This window comes from Vombatus ursinus, unplaced genomic scaffold, assembly GCF_900497805.2.
Source record: "Vombatus ursinus unplaced genomic scaffold, bare-nosed wombat genome assembly UNPS02014870.1, whole genome shotgun sequence".
NCBI classification, from domain to species: Eukaryota; Metazoa; Chordata; class Mammalia; order Diprotodontia; family Vombatidae; genus Vombatus; species Vombatus ursinus.
Window position 1 is genome coordinate 7,440,566 of NW_020954648.1, and position 11,977 is coordinate 7,452,542.

General features: G+C 40.1%; 1 protein-coding gene across 1 annotated transcript in view; it reads right to left on the reverse strand.

The window, feature by feature from the left end:
* Nucleotides 1-7,095, reverse strand: part of PTN (pleiotrophin) — a 132,568-nt gene extending 125,473 nt beyond the window's left edge. Inside the window, exon 1 of the mRNA XM_027842371.1 lies at nt 6,620-7,095. The gene's annotated coding sequence lies outside the window, so the exon portion shown is untranslated. The remainder of the gene's footprint in view (nt 1-6,619) is intronic.
* Between the last annotated feature and the right edge of the window lie 4,882 nt (nt 7,096-11,977).

Below are 11,977 nucleotides of genomic sequence, written 5' to 3' on the forward strand. Positions count from 1 at the left end.
TCTCTCTCTCTCTCTCTCTCTCTCTCTCTCTCTGTCTCTGTCTCTGTCTGTCTGTCTGTCTCTCTCTTTCTCTCTCTCTCTCTCTCTCTCTCTCTCTCTCTCTCTCTCTCTCTCTCTCTCTCTCCCTCTGTCTCTCTCTTAAACCCTCAAAGAACCATGTCTTATAAGCCAATACAGAAATCAAGGATGGAGTGTAAAGGTTGTTGAGAAATCAAGGAAGAGGAGAATTGACAAAAGGCCATTGGATTGCATAATTAGAAGAACATTAGTGATCTTTGAGAGTGCAGTTTCAGTAGAACAGGCTTAAATTATATATTGTCACAAAATGTCTTTTGGGCAAGTAGCATTTCTTGTTTGTATTTGAGGGAAAAGTTGATCACTTGAATTATAAGCTCTTTGAGGGCAGGGTACTTTGTGTGTATTCTATTTCTTTTTATCTCATAGTGCATCATGTAGTTCCACACATATAGTGTGCATTTAACAAATGTTGCTTTCTCAGTTGACCACAGGAAAAACTGCTGGATTGGGCCAGAAATGTGAAGGACAGGGGGCCGAAGGGGATTGAATGTGGAATAGGATGTTGTACATTCTGCTGAGGTAAGCTGAAGGAGTAAGGATGGGGGCCAACATTTTTTGTGGTGATATAAACAAATGCTGAGTTTAGCTAGGTTTGAGATCTAGGGCTAAAATGGATGGTATGCTTTGGACTGTAGTAATGCCTAGGTCAAAATGGGAAACAATCATCCATAAGCATTGATTAAGCACGTATTGTGTACCTATCATACTCTCCAGCAAGCAGTGAGGATATAAATACAAAAGTGCAAGAGTCTGCCTTTAAAGAGTTAACAGTCTAATAGGTGAGGATATGTGCTGGGGAGGGCTCACAAAAAATTCAATGCAGCGTATACACAAAACAAATTCACAGTGACTTGGGTGTGAAGGAGCCTCAAATAAGTCAGGGAATTAAATGAGGCCCCATGGAGGAGGCAAGGCTTAAGCTGAAGCAAGAGGTGAGGAGAGTGAGCATTCAAGCAATGGATGACAAAGGTAGGAAATGGGACAGCATGTATTAGGGAACAGCAAAAAGACCAGTGTGCCCAGAATATAGAAATGAGGAGAAGTAATGTCTAATTTAGATGGAAAATCTAGGATCGGTCAACATGAACTCCCAAACTAACTTCCAATATGTCCAGCCGTAAGAAAACATCTTACTACTAAGAATAACTCATATCTATACACTCCAGAAACAGCTGACATTTCCAGATAATTAGGGTGCCCCAAAAATCTTAGTGCAATTTTAAGCTATTAAGTGGAGCTTTAACCTATCAAAACTTCAAAATGCACTGAGACTTTTGGGACAACCTATTAAGACAGGAATAGATAATGAATGAAAGATTGTGTAACTTTGTGTATGAGGAAGGATGGAGCAAGGGGGATCAAGAGGGGTAAGGGTATGGGAAATTAAAGTAAGTGTAAGGGGGCAAGTAGAGAAAAACAAAGGGGAGTAGTCAGGAACCAACAAGCTAGCAGTAACCTTTGCATCCCCAACACCTAGCCCAGTGTTTGGCACATAGTAGGCACTTCAAAAATGCTTGTTGTTTTATTGATTGATATTAATATGTTGCATTGTAATATTTCCTCTGTGTACATTAAGGTTTTTACCCAGACAAATTTCTGGAAGATGGATAAGAACTCTATTTGTTCTAACTCATTTCCTTAGGGGTTGGCATAATTCAACAATGGAATGCTTTTTGGATGCTAAACCAGTGGTTCTAGGAATTCCATTTTTAGGAAATTCATGATTAAGATCTCTCTTTAACTGAATGCTAAACAGGCTTACCTATTAAGAGATAACTTTTACAGTGAAGTCTATTGGGGACAACTGCATCCTCATTATTTCTCAAATCATGTCAAAATGAAAAGTGAAGCTAATCCTAACCTAATTACACCACTGTTTCTTCTGAAATTAAGCTCTATTTGCTTACTATATTCTTTGTCTGTCCTTATGAGGTTAAGAATCAACGATGGATCAGACGTTTTTGCATGATATACGTATCAGTCAAAGGATTTTGATTTAAAAGTTGGGAGGAAACATAGAGATCATTTAGTCTGATTCCTTCATTTTATTAAGATGAAATGGAGACCTAGAGAGTTTAAGTGACTTGCTAATGGTCACATAAGTAATACAAGACAGAGCTGAGACTCAATCCCAAGTTGTTTGATTTCAAATCCAAGATGCTTGCCACCCCACCATGATACCATACATACATAATAAAATGCACAATATCAGTGTACAGATAATATCTAATGACCACTTAAGTTTAAGTCCCTAGTAGTTTTATATTTGGGCTAATTAAACATCAAAGGCAACAAATTTTTTGCCATCAGATTTTACTACCTCAGAAGAGTGAGGTGATCTATGGAAAATCTGCCATACGCAAGAATGGTATTGAATGGATGGAAAATGAGCCCGTAGGTAGAGCCTGAGTCTGCCAGAAACATCAAGAATGCTGAATGGCCTCCAAAAGGTGAGGTCACAACCCAAATTCTTTGCAAACTAATCAGCTCCAGATGGAAAAGGATTGTACGGCCAGAGTAAAGAGTTAGATTGGCCCATTTCAGAACCTTCTTATTACCCAGGGGATGTGTTCAGTGACCTGCTACCCACCTGGAGACTAAAGACTTTCTGTTGATTGATTCATTGGGACAGCCGTCAAAGGAGAGAGATTTTTTACTATTACAGTTGATCCCCATTTGGCTTCATGGTCAAGTATGTAAGAACAAAAAGCCAGCTAGGAAAACACAAGGCCTCTAGAGCCACTGACCAGATGGAGACAATGGTTCCAGGGGAATTCTCATTCAGGTACTTCTAAGAGTTCACTTTGCCTGGAAATAGAACCAATTTAACCTTCAATAACCAAAGAAGAGGTTAACTGGCAGGTGAGCCCTGAGATAAAGATGGTCCTCAGAACAAAGGAAGTGGGACAACTCTAATTCTTTAGGGTCTGTATCAACTTATTATGAGAGTAAGGTAGGTAGGGACCTAGAAATTAGGATTCTAAATCTGTCCCAGGTCCTGCCTTTGAGTCTGTATGACTTATAAAAAGTTAATTTAATCATCTTTCCCTCCATTGTCTCCTCTGAAAAACCCTTGGGATAATATGGGTTCCATTTCTCAATAGGGATGTGGTCGCAGTTTAAGAGATTGTATGTTTCATGCGTGTTGAGTTACTGAGAAAAAAAGATTGCCTCTGAATAAAATGTATATCTGAGGTTGATTTTCTTGATGAAGATTATGATAATAGGAAGATAGATTTAGATCTGGAGGGGATCTTAGAGATCATTTAGTATAACCCTCTCATCTTACAACTAAGGAAACTGAGGGTCAGAAAATTTAAGTGTCTTGCCCAAGATCACCCAGATTTTAAGTGAAAGAAGCAAGATTGTATCCAGGGACCTCTGGCTCCAAACCCAGGTATCTTTCTATTGCACTGAACTGCCTCTATTGAAAGCATCTTAGATATCATTCCCTATAGAACTCTTGAAACATCTAGTAAGTCTCTCAAGTTTCAACTATTTCTTGGGAGCCAGTAGAGTAGATTCCACCTGAAGAGTTACATATCTATCCCAAATCAATAGCAATTTTTAAAAAATTAGAAAATGCAAGTACAGTACTTCCAGAGAAAATTCCAAGTAACAGCAAAATTCTGTCTTCTTAGGCTCCATGAAACTCCATTTTAAAGTGAAAGTTTTCTTTGTTTTTTTTTTTAATTTTTAAGTTCATATGAAAGAGAGTTTCAGTTTTGGCTAATCATTAACTTTAAGGAGACTAAATGGACTAATTTATTTTTATTCATTTGTCTCAGCAGAAAATAACTGGAGTAAATCAATAAGATTATGATTTCAGGTGAAGGATGGGGAGAGAAACTCAAAAAAGGTATAAGATGTCACGAGAAAAACCCCTAATAGTGTGTGAGGGTACAGGAAGGCTGTCTGTGAATACATAGATGAGAGTCAGTGCTGTGGATGCAGAGAGATAAAGTCTCTCAGGAAGAACTGGAATCTAATTCTACTTCTGACATATTCTGACTGTGTGATCCTGGGTCAGTCTCTTTATCTATCCAGGCATTTCTCAAAGATGGTAAGTTGCAGAACGGTGAATAATGTGCATGGGCAGAGAGATTTTCCTCTCTGAGAAATCCCTAAGCAAATGAAAAAAATCTATACCAAAATACAGACACAGATATGGACACACGCAGAGAGATGGATAGGAAGGACCTACAGTTTCATCAACTCAGGAAACTCTCTTAAGAGACAAATCCTAAGGATATATTTAAGGCACACAGAAGTTAAATGACTTGTCCTTAATTAACAGGCAGAATTTGAACTTTATACACACATATATACACACACATATATGTATGGGTGTACACACATATACACATATATGCATGTGTGTATATCTGCATATGTGTGTACCTATATGAATATACACATATGTGGCAGAGTTCAAATTCTAACTCTGATATATAAGCAGATGTGTATTATATATGTACCCATATATACCTAAAAATACACATGTGTATTTATAAATATTACTTTATATATACATGTGTGCACATGTACATGCAGAACATATGTGCCCATGTTATAAAGACTCATGTATACATATCTATGTGCATGCATCTGAATGCATATGCATATGTATGTATAAACATGTGTGATTATATGTAAATAGATATAATTACTATTAGGGATTTTAAACAAAACACATTTGAAGAGTCATTCATTAATCCTAAAATAAAACAACAACCCCAAGCCCCTAACAAATGCAAAATTACATGTATTTCTTTCTGTTCTGAAAGAACGTGAAATCCTAGGGTAGCAAATTCAAAGTAGACAGGAGAACCATGTCTACCCCATTCTCCTTTGGGTCCATTAGGCTTGTACATGTTGTCATTACTTTGGTAGCACACATGGCTCTATAAAAAGAACATGAGTTTTGTGGGTTTTTTTTTTATGAAAAGGGCGGGCCTTCTTCTATATTATAAGAATTCTCTCCTTTTTTTTCGTCTCATCACTCATCATCTTTTTATATTTCTACATATTGATCAACCTTAAGACCAGAAGATGTTATTAAATGGTTAAATAGAATTCTGCTGTTTCATCAAATCCACACTTAGCTGAGATCATGGAATTGCTCCATTATCCTATTAGTTCAAAGAAACTCCTTGATATCTCCAGAATTTCCACATCCCCTTAGCTTTCATATGGTAAGAAGAAACCAGTGAGGGGTGGAACAACAACAAAAGGGTGGAAAACTTTCAATGGAGCTTTGAGATCCTTTATTTTCTGCTCTTATTTCCTTCCACAACCTCCCTGAATACAAACCCCCACCGCAGGTATGCCCAAAATCTCAAAGCAGTCACTAAATCAGAGAGAACAACAATACAGGTATTAAATTCTTGGGGTCGGGGGAAAATGAAAAAAGGAGAAAATCAGGGTTTTTTTTTCTTTATTTCTTTTAGACTTATTGGAGACTTATTCAACAAAAGCAACTCAAAACACACATACACACACACTCACACACACACGAACACACTCACACACCATAAGGGCATGATGAGTTTGTCTAAGTGTCCAGTCTTTGAGGACGTGTATTTAAGAAAGAACCAAGAGTTCAAATCCCTCTTTGGGGAACTTCTTGAAAATTACAATCTAAATAGGAGATAAAGGGAATGGAAATCTTTTTTTTTCCAAGCTTGGAACTTAATTCTTTCTAGATTGTGGCTTCCAAGCTTCACCATCATAGCACTAATGATACACTATTTCTCTATGAATTTTCAGGCTAAGGCTTTCCACAAACAACTGGAGAAGGTGGGAGAGGCAAATGCTGTTATCCCCATTTTACAGATGAGGAAAATGAGGCTGAGAAAGGTTCAACAGTTGCCCATGGTCACAGCGCTAAGTGTAAGGACCCAAACTGGAACCCCTAGATTTTCAAACTCCAAATTCAGTACTCCATACTACAGGAAAGTATCTCGCTCCTCCTCGCTGGCCCTGCTCAGTGCCCTTACTCCGGCCGAAGAGCAGCAGCTGCTCTGTGAACAGTAACCAGTACCATCGGGCTGAGAGGATGGAGACCCCCCAACTCCTGCCCAAACTGGTCGGAAAGGATTGTCAGGATAAACTTCGAGGGAGCACCTGCGGCACTGGGGAGACGCAAGGGCGTGGGATGCAAAAGAAAGTCTTTTCTAATGTCCTGGCTGCCTTACCTTCATCCACCACCCCTCACCCACCTGCTAAGCGCCAGCCTTTTTGGAAAACTAATGAGGTCACTTAAGGCATAATCCGGCTTGGTTCTCAGCCTCTGGCCGTAAAACTACACTAATATCCATGAAGCCGAGAGAGCTAGTGGACCGGCACGCGCTACAACCCGTGACTGCCTCAGTTTCCTCTCATCATCTACAAGAGCTCCCTCATTTCCCCCGCCCCAAGCTGAGCCGCACCACCAAATACCCCGGCCGCTGTTAGAAAATCGAAAGGCGAGGTGGTAGAAACGCATGATTCCCAACGAACCCTGAAGAAATCCAACATGCCTCCATTTGTGCCTACTTACTTGGAGTTGTGAATCTCTGCTCTCCTGCTCTGGCTGTTGTTCAACGGAGAGAGAGGATGCTGGCTGCTAGGAGTCTAGCGAGAGGAGATCGGGCAGGAACAGCCCCGCTGACTCCGCTGCTGCTGCTGCCGCCGCCGCCGCTGCTGAGGAAGCTGTTTCTCCAGCTGCTCTCTCTCCTTTCTGGACAGGATCACTCACTTGTCTCTTCCTTTCCCCCTTTCCAGCTGTGGTTTTCCTCGCCCGCTGGGACTTGCTATGAAAGATTTCTGGACTCCAAGGCAAGGGAAGCTGATCCTCCCTTGGACTCAATTACGCCTTGACGGGGAGTGAGCCCAGAGAGAAAACGGAGAATGGAAGGAGGGAACGAAAGGAGGGAGGGAGGCAAGTGGGCAAAGTGAGGAAGCCAGCACCAGCAAGGGCACTTTTTAACTCGTGAGCTGATTGGAAAACTTATTAAAAGCAGGTCACTCAAGGGGCAGTCTCTCCCATTAGAGGCAAATAAATGGGGAGTTTCAGGAAAAGGAGATGAGATAGCAATTGGGCTTCCGGACCTATAATTTTTTTTTTTTTTTTAAAAAGGAAGTCTTGACATCACATTTCTTCTCTGAAACTTTGTGCAGTTCAGCAGAATGAGCTTTTTACCCAGGTTTAGAAAAGCAGGGAATCAAAGTGATAAAGGTCCGAGTCTCCGATTACAATTAATGCCATGATATAATAGTACTGTGGGAGGAAAGGTGTTGCAGTGGTATCAAACAAAATAGAATCGGGGTCACTGATTCCCACTAGCAGAGAATTGACTTGGAAAACCACATATTAATATTATTAATAATTAACATATTAATGTTGTTGCTCAGTCATGTCCCACCCCTCATGACCCCATTTGGGGTTTCTTGGCAGAGATACTAGGGTGGTTTGCCTCTCCATCTCATTTTACAGATGAGGAAACTGAGGCAAACAGGGTTAAGTGACTGGTCCAGAGTCACACAGCTAGTGTCTGAGGCCAGATTTGAACTGCTGAAGATAAATCTTTTTGACTCCAGGCCTGGTGCTCTATTTATTGTTCCACCTACCTGCCTTCATATTAATGTTATCTGTGTGTTATTGTATTTTTCTTTATTTTGTTGAATATTTCCCAATTACAATTTAATTTGGTTAGGGCTGCCCTTGTGGGCCCTATGTTGGACAACTCTGTGAGCTGGCCACCTCTGTGAGTTGGCCTTGAGGTCCTGAAGACCTCAGATACATACTCCGACTGTGTGACCTTACCCAAGTTGCTTAAACTCTCAGCATCCTCAGGCTACAACTTGCAGAGAAGGTGAACTTCCTCACAGGAAGCTTCCTAGATTGATGGTCCGGTCTAAAACAAACAAACAAACAAAAATAATTTGCTTCTATATAGTTCTTTACCACTTACAAAGTGCTTTCTTAACAACAACCCTGTGAGGTTCGTGGTTCAAGTATGATTATCCCTATTTTACAGCTGTGGAGACTGAGGCTCAAACAACATAAAGTGATGTACTCATGGTCACACAGCTGCTAAAATATCAGAGCAAGGAGTTTGTCAGCTAGTCAATCAGTCAACAAGCATTTAATTATTGCTTACTTCGTGACAGTCACTGTGCTCCTGATTTCCTGACAAAGTAGAAAGAAAAAGGGCAGAGATGGGGTGCAGGGAAATGAATCTAGTGACCAAATATCTTCTTCATGCCATTACCACTATCATTTCTTCCTTCTGAAGTTCCTACTCATTCAATTATCCAATCCTTCTTAAAGAATTTCCCATTCACCTTTGTATAGTAGACTGAGCCCCAGTGACATTCTATGTAAGAAACTACTGAGGTCCCAAAGAAGACTAGGTAGGTAGATGTCTGAAGGACCAGAAAGACCAATTAAATACTCCAGGGGGTGGGGAGTATAGAGGGGTGCAGATAGGTGCTTTAGTGGATGGGGCATGGAAGGGGGTTTGGCATCAGGAAGACCTGAGCTCCAATCCTCTCTGTCATCTACCAGCAGTGTGACCCAGATCACTTCACCACTAAGTCTGTTTCCTCATCTGCAAAATGGAAATAACAGCACCTACTCACAAGGTTGTTATGGAGATTACCTGAGATAATATGTGTAAAGAGGATTGTAAAGCTTAAAGCATTGTATAAGCACTACATAAACAGAAGTGATGAGGATGAGGTTGAAGATGCTGTTAATGAAATACTTTTGTCCCCCAAGATTTTAGGTGGTGAATGGTCTCTTGGGCTCTCAAATGAGACAGGAGGTAAGCCTTCTGACAAAAGAGCCCTGTGAGCTTTCCAGGGCTTCTGATCAGGTCTGCCAATTAATGATGTTGATATGAGTACTTCAATCAGAGAGAAAGAGACAGAGAGACAGAGAATGAGACTGAGAGACAGAAAGAGAGGCAGAAACAGAGACACAGAGGTTGATATTCTTTTCATTCAATTATATTTCTTTCATAATAAAATGACTGTGAAAAACAACTAAATATAAAATATTGCACCAAATGATTATTTTTTTTCATTTCAAGTAAGGTGCACAGAGCAAAATTTAAAGGAATGCAAACATCCAAGAACAATTATTAATTTATTTCTTCACATTGAACATATATTTATTGAGAATTTGTTAAGCACAAGCTACTATGTTCAGAATTTTGGTGATAGAGAATAAGGTAGCATGACTTCTGGTGTCAATGAGTTTATAATCTGGGATTAAGATGTTCACAAAAAATATAATACAAAAGAAAATACCACAAGTGTTATAAAAAAAGTAAAAAGGTACCATGGAAATTCAGAGAGTAGGAGGAACAGGGAAGATTTCATTAAGGAGTGGCATCTGAACTGGATCTTAAAGGATGAGTAGGATTTTGACAGTTGGAGACTGAAGAGAAGGATATTACAGGTGATATGTTGCTATGCATGATTCAGTCAAGTGTTAAACTCTTCAGAGGTCAAAGTGAAAGAAGACTGGGAAAAGACTGTAAGATTTGGGGGATGAGAGGTTACCAGTGTCTTTGCAGAGAGCAGCTTTCACAAAATGATGGAATTAGAAACCAGATTACCAGGGGTGGAAGGAACAAGTGGACTGTGCTTGATGAAAATTTGGAAGGGAAAGGAAGTAGGGAGAGAAGGTGAAGTACAAATTGGCAACATCAACTAAGTTAAGGGAAAGGCTCTGTATGTTTAAGGACAGCAGAGACCTGAGCATGTTTTTGCCAGAGGGAGAACCATTGCTAGGGAGGGAAAGGTGGAAGTGCAACAGAAAAGGAATAATTAATAGAGTAAGGTCCTGGGAGTCGGAATAGGTGTTAGGACCATGACATAGTCCTACCTCTCTATTAAGAATAAGGTCTATCATTTCTTTATTCTTAGCAGAGAGATTAGAACTATTGGAAGAAGGAGAGGATGGGCAAAGATAGAGAAGAAGGGACATTAAGGAAGGTCACATCGGGGAGGCCTCTGTAGCAAGAATGGTCATCTACTAAAGCTGAGAGATTAGGGACCTTTTGGAACAGAATTTGCTAGGAAGTTAACTTTTTTTTTTCTTTAATCTGTGACTTCATGCAGTCTAGTATCCACATAACCTAGAATCTTGAAGAGTTGCCCCGTCAGTCAGTCAAGGAATACTAATCCCCTACTACGTTCTAGGTACTATTCTAACCACTGGAGATACAAAGAAGTATAAAGGGCAGCCTGTAGTCTCAAGGAGCTCACAGTGTAATGGGGGAGACAACATGCAAATAATTGTTTACAAATCAGCTACACACAAGATCTACTGGAAATAGTAATGAGCAGAGGAAAGCCACTAGAATGATCCAGACCCTGAGACCTTAAGTGACTTGCCCACAGTCACACAGCCACTATGGGTCAAAGGCAGTACCAGGTATTTCTGACTCTGAGCGAAGCTTTCTATCTGCAAAGGCATTCTGTCCAATCAAAGATGAATAAAAGAATTAGGGAATAGCAATGACCTTTATTCACTAATCCTTACTCTTATCAACCCAGGTTTGGGCCAGGCTTGAATAGACCCTTTCTTTATAATCACCTTGAATGCCTCAGATCAAAAGTCTTCTTGAGGATAATTATGGCTGCAATACTATTTTTGCTTATCTAATGAAAGACATCTATCCTTTACCAAAAAGCAATTTACTAGCAATTGCTTTGCTCTGAGACCATTTTAGAAAATTTGCATTTCAGATTCCTTTGAAAATCTGTTCAAATCTCCAGTAGTCACTTGGTGATGCAGGTCTGAAGCTCAGGAGAGAAGCTGAGTCTCAATGTATAGATCTGGGAATCATCAGCGTAGAAATGACAATTAAACTCATGGGAACTGATGAGGTCACTAAGAGAAAGAAAAAAAAAGAAAGGGAAGAGAAACAGGCCCAGGATAGAGGTTTGGAGACCACCTGCTTCTTCTGGGAAGTGACCATTCTAGCCTGAACTTCTCTCTCCTTCATTTGAACTCTTGCAGCATCAAATCTGAACTCTCTCATCTATACCGCTCATAAAGCACTCGTCATTTACTCTTTCCCATTGTTATCTTTTTCTTCGGAAGAGATATCATTGGATACTCCACGACTTGAAAATGTGAAGACAGTTTTTTCTCAATTCATTATATCCCAAAGATATCATTTTACTCATCTATTATTAAAGCAAATTGAATCAAGTGGATATTTTTTGTCTTGAATTGGAGGCATTTTCTAAATGTCCTAAGATACAGATCTCACATGACAGATTCCATTTAAAAATGATGCCAATGTTTGAGGGGCCAGACAATCCGTAGGACTGCCTCTTTCATAAGGATATAGCTCTGAGGGAGTAGGATATCTGCATCATGGAAAGACCACTAGACTTGCACTCAGCAGGCCTACTGTAGTCTGAGTCTTTACTCCACTTCCTAGCTGTATGTCCTTAGACAACTCGCTGCCTCATTCTGCTTATTTGTATAATGGGAATAATTAGTCTTGTACTCTTTGCCATACAGGAATTTTTGAGGGGTAGTTCTGATGCTGATACTATCCACTAGCAAATGAAAATTTGAGAATGTAAAAGAAAAAAATTGATTCTTCTGAATACTCTTCTGAGACCTAAATAATGAGCAAGCAATAATAGCTCATATTTCTGTAATGTTTTTCCCACAATGAGGATAGGTGCCAACTGGCAGCTTTGTTGCCCACTACCCAATTATGGATCATAAATCCAGGGTAGACTGAGAGGGGGGCCTGTACAATGGGTGGTGGCATTCCCAGGTAGGGAGGCCCTAGGCAATGTACTGAGGAATGTGGAAGTTCAGAAGCAAGCAGCAGCATTGTGGCTTAGACCCCAGGACCACAGTGGGAACTCGGTCCCAGCA